This window comes from Lichenostomus cassidix, chromosome 4, assembly GCF_008360975.1.
Source record: "Lichenostomus cassidix isolate B80296 chromosome 4, HeHo_3.0, whole genome shotgun sequence".
Lineage (NCBI taxonomy): Eukaryota > Metazoa > Chordata > Aves > Passeriformes > Meliphagidae > Lichenostomus > Lichenostomus cassidix.
The window spans coordinates 63,001,168-63,018,596 of NC_139484.1; the positions used below are offsets into that span (position 1 = coordinate 63,001,168).

General features: G+C 39.6%; 1 protein-coding gene across 6 annotated transcripts in view; it reads right to left on the bottom strand.

Moving 5' to 3' along the window:
- CTBP1 (C-terminal binding protein 1) overlaps positions 1-17,429 on the bottom strand; it is a 236,159-nt gene that overhangs the window by 67,778 nt on the left and 150,952 nt on the right. The window lies entirely within an intron of this gene.

Below are 17,429 nucleotides of genomic sequence, written 5' to 3' on the forward strand. Positions count from 1 at the left end.
CTGACTTATCTTCATTTTCCTCCTGTATTCCTGGGAAAGCCTTTCGTGGCTCAGCACAGACGTCTCAGACATCCCTCAAGGAACAGCTTCCGTAAATTCTCACTGTGCATCACTAGGGCAGCATCTAGCCAAGCGCCTCATGTGGGGTTTGTATAAATAAATTTGGGTTTAATCACTTTAAAGTGGCTAACCACTTTATTGCCATTTATAGATGTTAGCAAATATAAAAACATATACATATCAAAGCTCTAAGGAGAAAATAATTAGTTTTTTCTCCCTCACTGCTTCAGTTGCCATGTGGCAAAGTATCAGGAATGAGCATTAGGGGGTCAAACACGCTTAAACCACAAGAGAAATATCTTTGAATACCAATATGGATATGAAAGTATCTCCAGAAAAAAAAAAAATTACTAGTGGAAAACGAAAAAGTCAGAAATGAAATTAAGAGTTCAGTTACATATTTTAATAGAGAAACATAAACAGATCCAGGCACTGAGACCACGTCCTCAGTGGGGTTACATGACTGGGCAAATGTTTAGATCTAAACTGGAACTGCTGCTTCGGGGAGGGAGGGGAGTGTGGCGCAAAATATTATGACAAGGGGAGTGCTCTAAGTGAGGATAAGTTGGCATGATGAACAGATGGAGGATTCAATAACAGGAGGTTATTAATACTGCAGTTTGGTATTCTCTACGCTACTTCATGAAGGGATTCATATGCTTGCTCTTTTTCCTTTCTGATTGTACACAGACCTAACAAATACGCTGTAGGTAACACCATACTCAGTTCCCTCCTGGCACACACATCACGAGTTCATGCTTCCTGGGAAAACATCATGGGCTGGATCCTCAGCTGATGCTAACTGGACCAACTGTGCTCCCTCCAGCAGCAGAAAGCTGAGTTGCACCTGCTGAAGGACAGAGGTTATCTGACCCCATCTCCCCAGCCAAAAGGTCTCTCCACCCTGCTCTTTGACAGCTGCCACAAGGCACCTGCTCTATGGAATAAACTGTACAAACTCTCAGGATGGAAAAGAACACTAAATAACTCAAGAGCAATTAAGTTTTTCAGTTTTCCTTCAGAACACAGTGCAATGCACTTTGCTGCTTAAGAAAATGGAGCTCTCCTTCCCCCAGGTTCAGCCCTCCTCCCCTGTATGACTAGTGGCCTAGTTTTGGACTGGACATGGGAAAATCCAGGAGCAGACCAGCTGACTCCAGCGAAGCCTCCAGTTGCCCCCATCCATTTTGCTTCCTGCCTTCTACAGCAGCTTGTCTCTGGGTCACCACACATTCAGTCATCTCCACAGCTTTTACACTACAGCTTGAACAGCTTCAATACAAGTACATCCTCCACAAAGCCTAACAATCCCCATCCTCTTACTGCATTTGGGCACTGCTGCTATTGCAACCTTTTTTTTTAACAGCAGTATAACACAGCTGAGTGTCTTCTGTGCCTTGCACAAAGAATTATGGCGTTTTTCAAAGACCCCAAATTGTTTCTTGGCTTCTTAAGAGTCAGCTGGAGGAGCACATGTGCTGCAGAGCAAATACATTGTTTTAAGTGTATCTGTTAACAGCCACATGTACAATTTAGGTGCAAGTTTTATTCCCCTCAGAATGTGCAGTCATAAGGGCATGACCTTGGGCTTTCACAAATTCAGTGCATTAGGGTTCACTATCTTTAGCAGACGTGACTTTGAAGATACTGAAAGAGGAAGTTTCACTGTTTTTATCCTCTCAGCAATGAGCCAAGATACATGTTGAATGTTTTCTGAAGTGAACAGTGAGGTTTGACAATTTTCTTACAAGAAGATACAGCTATTGTGTGCTTACAGATTTTCTCTGGTTTCCCACAGCCCTGCGTGCTGGTTCTTTCATGCATGATTTTGCTTTGTTATCAAACAGACGTCATTCATTGTAACAGTTTTTAAAGCCATAAATTTAAAACCTTTATGCATTTTTAATCAAAATGCAAGATTATATTTCAGTGGAATATCTTAACTTTTGTCAACAGTAAATCTTGCAGATGCTATTAGGAGATCCTAGAAGAGATTTATGTCAGAAGAAAAGAATGGGTGGATAAAGCGGGCCCAACACTTAACCTTTATCCTGAAATAGATTGTTTAAATGTATAATCAAACTAAGTCAATTCAATTTATTTAAAATCTGGAAAGAAAACTTTGTTTGGATTTAAATATTTCCTTAATTCTTTCACTTAGATCCCGAAAAGCATTTGTTTATATAACACACACAGAGATCAGCCTGCTTTGATTTTGCAATTGCGTATTTTAATTATGGCTTCTTTTTTTTTCAGTTATAACTTCCTCTGTGTGAAACTTCCCACTGCAAGAAGTTAAAGCTTTCTGGTTCATGTGAAAGTCATTTTGGAGAAAAAATTTTCAGCAGGTTCTGAGGGGAAAATGGAAAAAAAGAATAATTGACTAAAGGGAACCGCCTCATCTTTAAGAAACGGTGGTCACTGCAAGCATGTAATAAAATAGAGGACCTTCATCTACTGTTATAAAGAAGGTGAAGGATCAAAGTAGTAGATTAAAGTTCCACTTAATGAACAAGAAGTTCAGCTGTGTCAAACATTCAAAGTCATTTCTGAAATGCCAAATGTGCATTGCTCTTTTCTCAGAATGGAACAGCTCTACTAGCTCTGTGCTGGAAATACAAAGTAGAAAAGCTTGTAGTGTGCTGAATGAATGGAAGAATAAATTCCCTTCAAACCAGTGAACACAGAAAAAATCTTTCCTCTTATGTTATCTGTATTAAGTGACTAAGGGATTTTCTTCTTGATCTCACCCTCTTCATACAAGTGCTAAAAACACAAGAACCAGGGTGGAATTAAATCCTCTGCATTTTCTGGTTGTCGTGAAATGAAACATATTATTTTCCATCTAGTCAGGAGGAGTTAACAGACCATCTCCAGGATGGTCTGTGTTCTGGCCGAAGAGGAAAAGAAGATAGAGATGAACAGCAGAAGAAACCTATTGAGAACCACTAGTGGATGTCAGCCATTGTCCATCTGTTCACAGTGGAATAAATCCAGACCTGAAGGAACAACTGCAACCTGCCCCATATGGCTCACTCCCTCCTGCGCTGGCAGGGCTTCTTTGGGGATTTGACATTGGATGAGGTAAAGGAGAAGCAGCACAATCTGTGTTCCCAGGAATGAACAGCCAATCAACATGAAAGGACAAAAAAAACGGGTTAGTGACCCAGGGAAGGTTTTCTCCTCCTCACCTGTCTGAAATCTTGAAGCTCATTCAAACTCTGTCAGTTGCAGAGATACTATGCTGAGGGTCCTGCTATTAATGAAATTTTAAAAATGTACTTTTATCTACTAACAAAATTCTGTGGGCAGTGGATAGCCCCTAGTTGGTGAGACCACAGATCCAGTTGTCTCCCAAAGTGTTAAAGAAAGCGTTTAGAATATATTACACTCACATTCCATTAAAAATTATAATGCACTATGCTTTCAACATAATGAACCAGTATAACAACATTCTGCATTTAATTTTATAGAACTGGATTATTGAGTAGTAATTTACTTCTCAAGTTTTAAATCAGTCTGGGTCTGGTCATGAAGCAAAGTGCTGTATTTTAGATGATTATGGGAAGTAGGCTCTGGCCTATGCAGAATAGCTATGAAATCTGACTGTCTCTTTAAAATTATAATGAAAACCAGATACTCTTTATGATGCTGCATTCTGCATGCAAAAAACCAGATCTACATATTAAGGCAAACTGAAGGGATCAAAACCCACATGTCAGTAGTAGATTCAATAACCTGTTTGGTGGTAGTAATTTCACAGGTTATATGGAGAATAATGAACCATCCAATGGCCTAAACAGAACCAGTGGATGTCCTGAGTGAACTTGCTACTATGGGTGTGTCTTACTGGGCTGCAAAGTCAGTTGCACTCCTCTTGAGGTCTCTTCTAACACACTTGGTATCTCATTTTCGTCAAAGTTGCACAACAAGCAGCCAGGGAAAAAAGGAAAAGTTGTATCAGAGACAGTTTTCAAGTTCCCAAGCAATTATATTTGCATTTATGAATGTCATTCTTTCACTAGGTGACATAGAAAGCATCATACTTCCTCGTTTCAAACACACACCACAAAGCTGAGGATGCCCTCCAGAAAAGTAAGCACATATGAAATCAAAGCCACATCTCACTAAGCATTTACCTAGACACTTTGCTCTGAAACTAACCATAAGTCTTACCCACGTCTGAAAAATCAGCAAGGATACTAAAGGATGAAAAAAAGGAGAACAGAGTTACATGAAAATGTCCATTTGCTGTCCAGGACCTTAAGCACAAGCAGACACTGGGTTTATGTACATTTGTGACACTGAAATGAACTCTCTTGCTTTGTCAAATTTACCTGGGATGATGACAAGTTACCAGGCTTGAGTTTCACCCTCTTCCAAATTGAGCACTGCTTTGTACCACCATGAAATACTGCACTACTATCACCTACCACTAAGATAAGAGAGTGGTTCGTTAGTGAGCAAAAAGTGACCTCTAGTGAATCACCACACCAGCTCCTGAGACACACAGCACCTCCCTGGCAGCACCCTGGCTGTCCCTGACTGATCACATCCCTGTCCAACTAAAAGCTGATAATGCTGCACCCCAACCCCAGTCAGCAGCTGCACCCCATCAAGCAGTCAAGCACTTCAGGTACCCTCAGTAACCCACCATGTGCACAGCAGCTGTAACAAGCAACAGAAGACATTGGCACACTGAAAATCCTGAACACATTTACCTGAACACTATAAAATCAGCCTACTGATAACTGTTAGATAATTAGAAATAAAAAGTGCAAGATCTACCTGGATATTAAACTGATTTGATTTGATTTAATTTAATTCAAAAAGTACATCCAGGAATTTTTAAACATGAGAAAAACGTCCCATTAAATATGTAAAAATAGTAACAATGTTAGTGATCTTTGTACTCTAAGAAAACAGGAAAATTAGAGTAGAGAAAAACTGTAAGCAAAGAGATTGGCAGTGAAAATCAATTCCATATTTACAACATATGGAACAATATACAGGCTAAGTAATCCATTACAGTGAATGGTCAATGGTTTTAGAACAGTAAAAAGAATCTAGCAAGGTTTCATGTGTAAAACACATGCCCCATCAGCCAGATAACACATTCCATGTTCTCTGCCTCCATATACCTGGCAACACACTAGTATTTTTAACCTTCTCCTAATACATGTATCTTTTTCTAACAAACTCTTTTTAGAAGGTTATTGAAAAACACACCTTTTTTCTTTTATTAAACCAAAATACTCTTGTGCAGCTTTCTCACTTCCTGTTCTCAAGACTTAAAACTGAAAAGCTGGAAAGTAAACTGCAAGAAATCTTTATCCCTATGCAAGACTCCCAAGATACAATTCAGATCCGTAAAGGACATCAATTTATGTGACAACTTAGACAGTGATGTGAAAAAAAAAATTGAAATATATTGAAAAATCTCCCTTTGTATAGCTGTAGACAGTAAAGAGAGAGCAGCGAGTTCTCCTAGCAAAAAGATCACACTACTTATATTCATGTAACACAGAATTTCACTACAGAAGCAAAGGCGATTCAAAGAGGTGATAATCAGTATCAACAGATTTACTGCTATTTGAGCTGATCTTTACTGCCAAATACCCTGACTTACAGACTAAGGCAGCACTGAGCATTATGATAGGATGGTATTATTTAAAGATTAATGGATAAACCTTCCAAAGGCCTTATCATATTACGTGAAGAAGATACTGCAGAGAGAACACATCTCATGAAAATGTTTGCTAAATCATTGTCTTTTTAACGGTTCAACTCCTCTACACAGGAAAACACCATCTGACAGAGATGTTTTGTTCAATTTGTATCACAGCACAGCACAATTCTGGTCCTACAAGTGTCTTCTGGGAACTCCATCATCTCACAACAACCGTTCCTCTTGACAGCAGGATCACTGGTGCAATTTTAAAGACAGCTATTGTTGTGCCAGGCAGGCGCTGGCAAGGTGGCTGGGCTGACACATCTGCAGCATTTGTGATTCATGGTGGCACTGTGGAAAGCCCACAAAGAATTCATCCTGAGCTACAAACAGAATCGTTTGAGATCACTGACTGCAACCATTAACCAAGCACTGCCAAGGCCACCATTAAACCATGTCCCCAAGTGCTACATCTACATGCCTTTTAAATCCCTCCAAGGACAGTGACTCAACCACTGCCCTGGGCAGCTTGTTCCAGTGCTTGCTCATCCATTCCATGGAGAAATTTCTCCTAATATCCAATGTAAACCTCCCTGGTTTAGAAAGCTGAGGCCACTTCCTCTTGTCATGTAACTTGCCCAGATCCTTCCCTTATCCCCCAAGTGGGTCACCCTGTCATGGAAGCAGATTGGGTTGGTCAAGCAGGACCTGCCTCTCATAAAGCCCAGACTGTAGCTCCCAGATCCTCCTTCAGACCCTTCTGGTAGATAGATGTGTGTCATATTTGCAAACCTCCAGTCACCTGGGACCTCCCTAGCGAGCCAGGACTGCTGGTAAATGATAGAAAGTGGCTTGCTGAGCAAAACAAAAGGCATTAAAATAAATTCTACAACAGTTTTGAAAGGTAAAATTCCTAGAGCAGATTAGTGAGTAGAAGAGGACTTGGAACATTATGTACCTTTTGAAAGCAGTTTCAATTAATGTGCCCTATTGCATGTCTTGCTGTTTTTCTTTTTTTCATTTATTTCATCAAGACAATTATTTGGTTTCTTAACATAGGTTTTTTCATGAAGCAGGGTATCATATACTGCTTTTATGTAATGAACTATTATTTTTCACTACACTGATGTGCCATCTGAACTACAACATCACAAGTAACACAATAAACATTCAGAAATCTGAAACACTGACGCAATCAACAATTTTAAAGTTTTCATTTCTATCACATAATTCCAAGGAAAGTCTTAAGGTATATGAAGCCTATTTTTTCTCTTCAAATTCTTACGGTTTCTTTGAGTCCTATACAATTCTGTGAACAGCTGAAGAGTCATTGATATCAGAATAGTTTTATTAATTTCTAATATTGTATGTATCTGGAAGAATGATCACAGTACAGGCTTGTACATCACCACGGGAAGAAGAAAGTTCAGCAGACGTAGACAAAAAGGAAAATACTTCCATGCAAACAGATTGGGTTCTTAATTAAAATGATTTGATACGCCTTATGAACAGTGCAAGTTATATCACAGATGACGAAGTTACCTTAGGAAAAATGTACTTTAAATTAACTACTGGAGGCTAAGACAACTGAGCTGTAATAATAAGTAAATGTATATAGATAACGCATAAATAATTAATTCTCTTTTCCTGAAAGAGCTGGAAACAAATGGGAACACGCTGTGTATCGCTGTACTGTGCTGATCTGTAACTGAAGTGGCTTCCGAGACCCATGACCCAGAAAGGTTAAAGTTTGTGTCTTTCCCAGAGGCTGCACCTCTATGATTAACATTACAGAGAAGCCCACATCAGAAAGAACTATCACAAGACAGGAATGAACAGTAATTCATGGAGATAATAAATAGTCTAAGGAGGAAAAAAAAAACAAAAAAACCGTCCTCTGGTTCAATGAGTATTTTGAATGTTTTTCCTTTTATGCACCATAACTGTAACTTTTACCAAATACCAAGTACTGAAAGGGATGATTTGTTTGTTTCTTGAGGTTTTACAGTCACAAGCAGAATTAAGTGTTCCCAGTCTATTCCTGAATCTTTCCTGACAAGAGATTTCCAATTGTAATAAAATCTATGGATGTTTTCAGAGGTAGACAGATGTCTGAGAGGCCATAGGCTGAGGTCATCAAACTCATCTCATTTGTGACCTAAGCTTCATCTCTTGGCTCTCTTAAAAAAAAAGGGGGGGGGAGGGGGGATGATGGAAGGGAAAGGACACCAAAGAAATTGTTTGCTAATTTATCTAGAATTTTTTCTAGTTCACTTTTACTCTAATAGCATTCACATATTCTGGTAACATAAGGCCAAGATGACGCACATTGAGAAGATATATAATACATACTTGGTCATCTATCATTAACTGCTCCTCACAGCCTAATTATTGTTTATGGCATTATTAGCAGTCAACTGTCTGTTATTTTCTGCACATCTAACCAACCAGATTTTCAAGAACTCACATTTAAATCTCATTTCAAAGGCCATTTTACCGCACCGAGTTAAATTGCTTAAATTCATATGTACTTTACATAAACCTTCATTTATCAACAAACAGCTCAATTTCTTGGTTCTTGAAACATTCAAAGAAAAAAAAAAAAGTACCACACTGATGCTGACATTATTTTGGCTGCTTAAGGGAAGATAAAATTGGGTCTCTCAAAGCTTCAGGCAAAATACTACAATGGATAACAAATATTCCTTGTGTATACATGATTGGAACGGCTGTCTCCATTGGGCGCTGACTGTATATTGTGGAGCACAGAATGGATTCAGAGAATATCTTATTGTTAGAGTCAGTTCATGTGGACATGCAGTATTCAAACAGTTTATTTTACAATTGCTGCTACCTGCTCCCCGACCCCAGAGATGCCTTCTTGCTTAAAACAACCATCCAACCTCCAAAACACTACAGAAATCCACCATGTAAATAAATACATATACTAGGGGAACAGGGATTTCTATTTAGAAAAAAAACCAAACCAAAGGTTCAGTGATAGCAAATTTTCTGAATCCTTTTCCCTTTGATGGCTGCAGGGTACTCTAAATTTTTACATATAATCCACTGTTAGGATCAACACCATTTCTGTTCTGCTTTTAAAAAAAAGAGGAAAGGAGAAAAGAGGTTTTGCACAGGAGCATTAATAGTTCCACTCGCCCTGTGGCAAATGGGAAAAATATGTCAATGTGAATTACTGTACTGTCTCCATGGATCAAGATTTCTCTTAGTGCTTTCAAAATTCCACTAACAGAAACAATTGCTAAGAGCATTTGCTACTTAGCCTGCTACGCTGGAATCAAATAAGACCCTAGGATCAACTAATGCTAAAATATTATCTTCTATATTGATTTTCTCTCCCTACATTAACTGAGGAAAGAAACAGCTAAATAATTTCAGCTGGAAAGAACAGTCTATTGCTCTCACAAGGACATCCAAAGAACTTAAATAATCAAGACAACTGCAAAATAGATTTTTGAACAGCTTACACTACCAGAAATGTAAGAATAACACAGTACAATTCTACTTCATTCTGCCCCAAACAAGTTGTACTATATATTCGACTCACAACACAGAGCTACAGTAGGGAATGCAACATCTCTCTCCACAGAAACCAAGCACACCCACACAGATGCATCAGAAAAAATAATTCTAATTGTGTGCAGTTATGCATGCACATTCAGATTCAAAGGAGTGAGCTAAATACTAATAAAGAGATTTCAAGTCCATCTTCTCTACTTGAAGGCTACTTTATGGGGGTTTTATTAAATTCCTTTTCTTTAATATCTTTTTCCTAGTACTAGATTATGGTCTCAATTAATTAATAGAGTACAATTGTTTAAATTGTTGGGCCATTGGGCAGATATGGTATGAAAATTTATTTCTAAACTCAATATGGGCAACAAGAATGAAAAACTAATGAAATCCAGACACTGTGTACTTACACATTGTTGATTGTTTCTACCAAATAGCAAATTATTTTCATTAGAAAGTAATAACCTTAATTCTTATACTGCATTCATCACCAGGATTCATAAATACCCAACAAATTCATTTAAGGCAACCATGAAGATGCAACAAATTAGAGCTTTGCAGGATGTCCAAGTTAGCACTACTGACATTGTGGTTTAAGAAGTTAGTGCTACACAAGGCTGATACAAACCAGCACATATTAAAAGGATTATGATCAGTTATCTTAGGACACATTTGTCATTGAAAAACTCTCTCAGTAAAGATGTTTCTAATGGGTATTTGTCATCATCTCTCCCAACAATGTGGACATAAATAGAAAATCTTTGCAAAAATGACTATGAGCATCATAAAAACAATAATAACTGTCTAAAAAATAATAGCAAAAGTGCAATCATGCAGTCATTTTGGATCACAGATAAATAAAGAAACAAAACATGCTTTAATAAATCCAAGATGGAAAGCTTTGCCATTAGAAAAGACTACTGTCATGCTGACAGAGTAGGGAATCAGAGCCTTAAAAGGGATATGCAACTCTGTGAGCTCCAAGAGCCACACCTTGACATCAGGAAGTAATGTTTTCCTTGAAAATATTGTTAATTTCAAATATGGAGGCAATTTTTGCTATTGTGGGCAGGATTACCATCATTATAAATAGTGAACTGTTGCTGCCAGATCTGGCATCCATACTCTGTATGGGCAAAAGGCAGCAAAAAAAATTCAGTGGTGGAGGAAAAAATGCCTTGAAGAACACAATGTATTCAGATTGCCAGAAAAAACCTGAGAGGTAACAAGATTACACTTTGCAGGGAGAAATACCAGAGACTAAAGTAGTGCCTAATCTTAAAGGAAGACATAGTAACACCAAGCAGCTAGCTCATTCAAAAATCTGTATTTTCTAGCTTTTTCGTTGTTGTTCAAGTGGACGTTATTGACTATACTAGAAAGGTTATGGTGATGTCTTTATCTCCTGTATACTTCAAATACCATTCTGAAAGATCAATCTAGTAAAACATTTGGGGCTGAGCTGTATCAGGTATGCACATGACACAAAGAGGTTCAGGGTAGCCTGGAAATTCCTTCCTGATCCTGCACCTTGGGGAATAACAGCTCCAAAAACTTGAAGTTGGCTAATGGTTGGTCACTGCTCCACTCCCTCTAGGAATGAACAGAACAGATGAGCTGTCTCTCACAGAGCATCATCTCCTGATACCAATCTCTCCCTGCTCGTGACATCCATTAACAAGAAGCAATTATTACTGAGAAGTTGTGATGAAGTGGGATGTCTTACCATGAACCAGCTGATTTCCAGGAGAGAGCTCGTGGTGATCCCAATGACAGCACCCCAGACAAGAGGAGAGATGTTTCAGCTGGGCTTCAGCAAGAAGCCCCACACAGCATGGGAAACACTGAACTCAGGGACTTTCAGTTCTAAATTACTAACAAGTTCTTTTAACTGTCATTAAATAACTGAAATACTTTGGGATTCACGCACTTGTGTACCCAAGTGCAACGAAATGGGATGTCTGGAGACCAGCAGTGAATAAACAGATCACGGTGCTGGGTGCTTGAAGCACAGTCTGCAATGAGATGGAGCTTGTGGCACCTTCATCATCCCACACAGGGAATGCTGCTGGCAGAAGCTCAGACAGATAATGGCTATGAGCACTGAAGGACCAACACTGCTGCCTTGCCTGGGTTTAGCTCAGCCAGTGCTTCTCTAAACGTGTTGTCTCTCATGAACTGCAAGACTATCCTTGTACCTGTCAAGCAGAACTGGATGCTGCCCATCAGTTTTTGGTATTTAACTTGCTGACATCCTAACTGATGACACAGCTTAGACATTTCCATTCAGTTTGCAAAAAAGCTGTGCAAGAAAAAGCCTAGAGGAATTCTGCTGGCAGTCACTTTTGTAAGAGAACAGAGACGCCTCAAAACTGGGAGGAATTAGGATTAATGCACTAGCCAAGATTCAGGAAACATACAATCAGTTCCTGATTCTGTCACCACTCTCCTATCAACTCTGTCATGCTAAACCACTTCCCTTCTATGTATCCAGGTTCCTCATCTTTAAAATATGTATAGTATTTGCTTAATAAACACTCATGCTTGCTGTCAGAGCAAATCCATAAAATATTTAGATATCCCACTACAGCTGAGGAGTCATTCTCCACATGACTAACGAGACCAAGGACAGGCAAACATTCATCCATGGTCTTGATCTCAGCCGTGTCAGCAATGTGCCATCATTCTGGTTTCACTGTGGATATGGTAAAGATTAGACAGTGCTACCCTATAAAGAAATATCCTGTAACAATCTGTAGGAGGTTGACTGTCTAACCTGCAGTTTGCACTCCTCCCTGATCTATCTCATGTCCATGAACACAGGTCCCCCTATGGCCAATTAACTGAAGTTCCTACTGCTAAAAAAAATACAATATAAATTTTAAGGTCTGCAGAATTCCATTTTTTTAAATACAACTACCGTGTTTTGCAGATATCACCTCAGCCTCACACTGAATCATATTTTAACATATTTTTTGTTGACTTCTACTAGAGCTGAACCTTTTACTATTACACAAAGAACAGAATTGATGTGAGAGGAGTGGCCCTTTCTAAGGTAGATAAACCTAGCAGGTCAAGGTTAAGAAAAAAACTTACTTTCATTTTAAAACTAAAATCCAATTAGGAAGCCAAACTATAAAAATTGCAGTAAGAATTCTGTTGGGCAAAACCTTGAAAGATCACCAAAACAGTAATAAATTAATAATGGGGTATGGAAAGGAGAAATTAAGATCAATAAAAATTGTATTCATGTGTTGCTAAAACATTTACATCACCAAAAAAACCCCAACTCTTGTTAGAATCAAGAAAAGACTGTCAACCCCAGTGTGGCTTATACATTTATTTTTTAATGCCAGAGATTTCTATGTTGTACAGAAGAACTAAACACAGCAGGTGTAAGACAATCCTGCCTCCTATGAGATGGCTATCTCAGCTCTGAGCTTTTAGCAATCTGTGTAACTGTACTCCAACCACAACCATACTCATTAATAATATATGTCAGTGCCTCCATCTGCCTGTGCTCTCCTCTCATCCCTCATTTTGATGGAGCAAAGACCTCCACATGTTTAACTCACCACACCCTGTGCCATGGGCATCCCACCACTCAGGTCCAGACACACAGATCCTCTGAATCCAAAATTAAACCAAAATCTGCCACAAAGTTGATTCCTCATCATTCCCCCACAGGGCTACTATTTATTGCCCAAAATACTTCTTAGATTAAAAACAATAATCAAATATTTTCCTGGGACCTGAGAAGCACAACACACACCACTTCTGCAATAATTACAGCACATTAAGTAAGTGTGAATGGTGTATTGGTCCACAGTTTCCACAATAAATTTTTCTGTTTTCCAGTCTGTTGGGAAAACTGAGAAGTCTTTTCTTCCTTTATGGACCAAGCCTCGTTCCTGAAATCAATGAAGGTTTGCCATCCAAGTATGCAAGACCTCCTCATGCTAAGACGGAAATATCCAATTAAATCTTTAACAATTTACTACATAAAATGACATTAGGACAAGCTAAATTTTGTTTCTCAGAGCTCTTAAAGTAATTATGAACATGAAACAACAATCACTGTTATTCAGACGATAGTTTTCAGGTGGTTAAACTGAAACACTAGAGGGATTCAATTAAACATTTTATGTAGAGGACAGGACAGTTAAATGTGCCAAAATAAACTTCAGCTCACAGCTGTACTAAAACTTTGAAAGATTTTCAGTAAAATAAATCCATATTTTATTAAAATCCTTGCTACAGCTATTGGAATAACATATGCCATCATAAAATAAATGTTTAAATCAGTACTGTACCCTGCCCTGGATAATGCCTGCCTTGAAATCAACTGTCTTGGTAAAAACACAGATAAGAACAACCTATTACCACACATTATCTTGGCTAAACTATCTCTCCCACTACAAATTAGCTATAGGCAAGATGATAGGGGAAAAATGCCAGCTATGAACAGGTAGTTATGGAATAAAAAGTTGGCATTTTCTGAGACATCAGTCTCAGAAAGCAGAAGGGGATAATTTCTGCCATGGAATGATCTTTTCCAGGAAAAGTTCTCTGAACTCCAGAGATTGTTGCTCCTGCAGCCAGTCTGCCACCAGGATTTCCCCATTTGCCCATGGTCAGGTGAGGGCAGCAAAGCCATGTGGACTCATCCCATCCTTTCAACAAGGGCTAAGCAGAGCCTGACACCTTGCTCATATTTCAGACCTTAACTAATGATTGCTTAATATAAGCTCTTAATTTCCTTGAATGTTGAAAGAGCCTCCAAGAGAAGGGTGTTAATAAGTTTAAGGGGGGTAATAAAATCTCCATTGGCATTGTCCTTCACTTGTGACTCTCCTTTAGCAGGCTCAATACAAACCTGTTCTCACTGAAGACCTCTGACAGAATGAATGCAGTGGAGAATTGGCTGAGAGCAGTCCTGGGGAGAAGGACTTTGGGGTGCTGATGGATGAGAAGCTCCACATGGCCTGGCCATGGGCACAGGCAGCCCAGAAACCACCTGTGTGCTGGGCTGCATCCCAAGCAGGGTGGGCAGATGGAGGGAGGAGATTCTGCCCCTCTGCCCTGCTCAGGTGAGACCCCACAGGCAGAGCTGTGTCCAGCTCTGGGCTCCCAACAAAAATACAGCATGGATCTGCTGGAGAGAGTCCAGAGGAGGCCACAGAGTTGATCAGAGGGCTGGAACACCTCTGCTGCAGGGACAGACTGAGAGGGCTGGGGTTGTTCAGCCTGGAGAAGAGGCTCCAGGGAGACCTTGGAGCACCTTCCAGTGACTAAAGGGGCATCAGGAAACCTGGAGAGGGACTTTTGACCAGGGCCTGGAGTGACAGCAGGGGAATGGCTTCAAACTGACAGAGGGTAGGTTTAGATTAGATATAAGGAAGAAACTGTTTTCTGTGAGGGTGGTGAGACACTGGAACAAGCTGTTCTGAGAAGCTGTGGCTACCCCAGCCCTGCAAGTGTTCAAGGCCAGGTTGGATGGAGCTCTGAGCAGCCTGGGATAGTGGAAAGTGTCCCTGCCCATGGCAGAGGGGGTGGAACACAATGATCTTTACAGTCTTTTGAACCCCAACCATTCTGTTATTCTATAAACTAAACAAGAACTTCAATATAAATTTTGAAATCTGGCAATACTGACTATAGTCAAAAGCTGAAATTCCACTCTAGTATCACTGCCTGCCATAATCTGCTACTGTTAAGCAAAATCTTCCAACACAACCAATCCCTCCTCCACTTGCTGCTGCCTCCAGAAAATAAAGAGTAGATGGCACTAAGTACAACCTCTGAGCCCCATCATCCAGCCAGAGCTTTACCCCCTGCTTGCCCACACAGCCATCCCACCACACACCCCACCTTGTGGGCAACAGTGTGGGAGGAAGTGCCAAAAGCCTTGCTCAGACTGAGGAAAACACTGTCCACTGCTGTCCCCTCGTGCCCAAATGCAGCCAGGTTTGCACCAGAGTCAGTCTGCCCACACAGGCAGGATCTGTCTGTGATAAACTCACACTGACTGCTCCCAGTCACCCTTTGTGCATCATGTCCCCAGAACCACATTCCAGTCCCCATACTAGCCCTGTAGCTGGAGAAGCTTTTTCTTGCCCTTGACACTCAAGTCTCAACGTGAGCTTTGATTTTTCTAACATCATTCCTGCATGCCAGGGCAGTATTTCCAAATTCCTCCTTTGCAGCCTCTCCCCTCTTCCACCCATCTAATGCCCTCAGATTTCCAAGTTTACTGGAGGCTGTGCAGCGACTCTGCAGATCCAATTTACACATATCATTTCCTGAGCAATTTAATCTAATGATTTGCTTGCACTTTTCATTCAAAAAGAAGGGTTTTTTTCTTTTTAAACAAAGCCAAACTTAAAGAGCACTGACATCTATAATGGGACTTAGAAGGCAGCATGTGAGTAGCATTTAAAGGCCTACTGGGAGCAAAATTACAGCTCTTAAGAAGAGTGTGGCTTCTAAAATTTAATTTAACTGTTGCCTAGGCCTCTTCTTAAATTCTCATCTGGGCTAATCACTACAAACAATGAGGGGACTATTCAGAAAAATACCCATTTCTAGTATTTTAGGTGCAGTTTGGGCAATTTAAAAACACAACCACCCAGATTAAGCACCATTTCCTAGAGTCTTCTCTTCCAGCAGCCACAGAAATATCATCCTGTGGTACATTTTTGTAAATGTGATTATACAGTCATTTTTATATATGACATTTTAGCACTAATTGTACAAGAACAGCTAAGTAATTGTACTTGAAAATTCGATGATGGAAACAAGTTTTTCTTTCCTGCATTCATCACTACTGAAAAGAGAATGCAGTGGGTCTTTTAATAAATAATAACCTAATTTCTGGATGTTCTAAGTACAAACCTTGTGATTTAAATATAGCTCAGTCTGCTGAATGTTCCTATGAAAAAAAAAAAGAAGACAATTTAGACCTCCATCAATTATAACAGATGGCAAACTGATTTCTGTGTTAGTAAAAAGTTTGCTTGGGTTAAATAACATTCTAATTTATTTTTTCTACATTTTGTTATATTTAATTAAACTGCCCTAGAGATGAAAAATGTGGTCAGGTTATCAAATATTTGTCCATAAATAATGCATAAAAATATGGCCATTGCATCCCTAACCACTTATTTTAGATAATTTTTTAAAAGTGCATTTCATGTCAGTGATTTTGATGTTCATCATCTCAAACCACATGGACCAAATGACAGGAGTGATGCCAAAAGGAGGTAAGGTTTCAGATCTAAATCTCTGAATTGAGTATGGGAACGTAGTAGGGCACTGTGCCAAGGTGGGATTTGTACCTGAAACCATTACACCTTTAACTTTAATTTACTGAGATTTCTCTCCAGAGGAAAACATTGGAAGGAGGACTTCTCCCCCTTCCAGCCAGGGCTGGGCAATAGTGGCTGCTGTGCAAAAGAAGTCAATAACCTTGGCCATCCTCCTCTGAGTAACATCAGCTGGGCTCTCCTCATCCTCAAACTCCTCCCTGCTGTTCCCTACGCTGAAATCTAATGATTTGCTCCTCTTGACTTTGATAGTTAAAATGACCTAATTTTGAAAATGTTGACATCTCTGTGAGATGGTGCAAGAGGAAAAAAAAATCTTTCTATGAAAGTAACATTCTATGTCCTACTTCTGATGCAAGAGACCTGTTAAGTCCTGATGTTATTGAGTTGACTTCATTTGTACTGACCTGCAGTATCAGACTGAAAATTCTCATGGCATTTCTCAAAACTCCACACGGATTTATGCTTCCTACTTACCTTGTCATTTGATCACCTTTTTTTTTTTTTAAGTGGACTTATATAACCAATTTGTGAGCTAGAATCACAGACATAACAGTCACTTTGGGAAATGACACAGATTTCCCTCAACATATTAAGAATACCACAGTCCTCTCAAAAAAACACCATTCAAGTTTTGAAGCCTATCCTAAGAATACCAGTTTCTGGACTTTGATCAGAAAGGGAGCAAGTTCCAGAGTTCAGGACCATGTCCTCCTGCTGGCTCTTTTCTCCTCCATCCTTTGGTGGCTGCAGGTGTCACTGGGAATTGCTCACACCGACCTGTTGCAAACTGCCTCTACATTTCAGACTGAACACCACCCAGGGAACCCACCTTC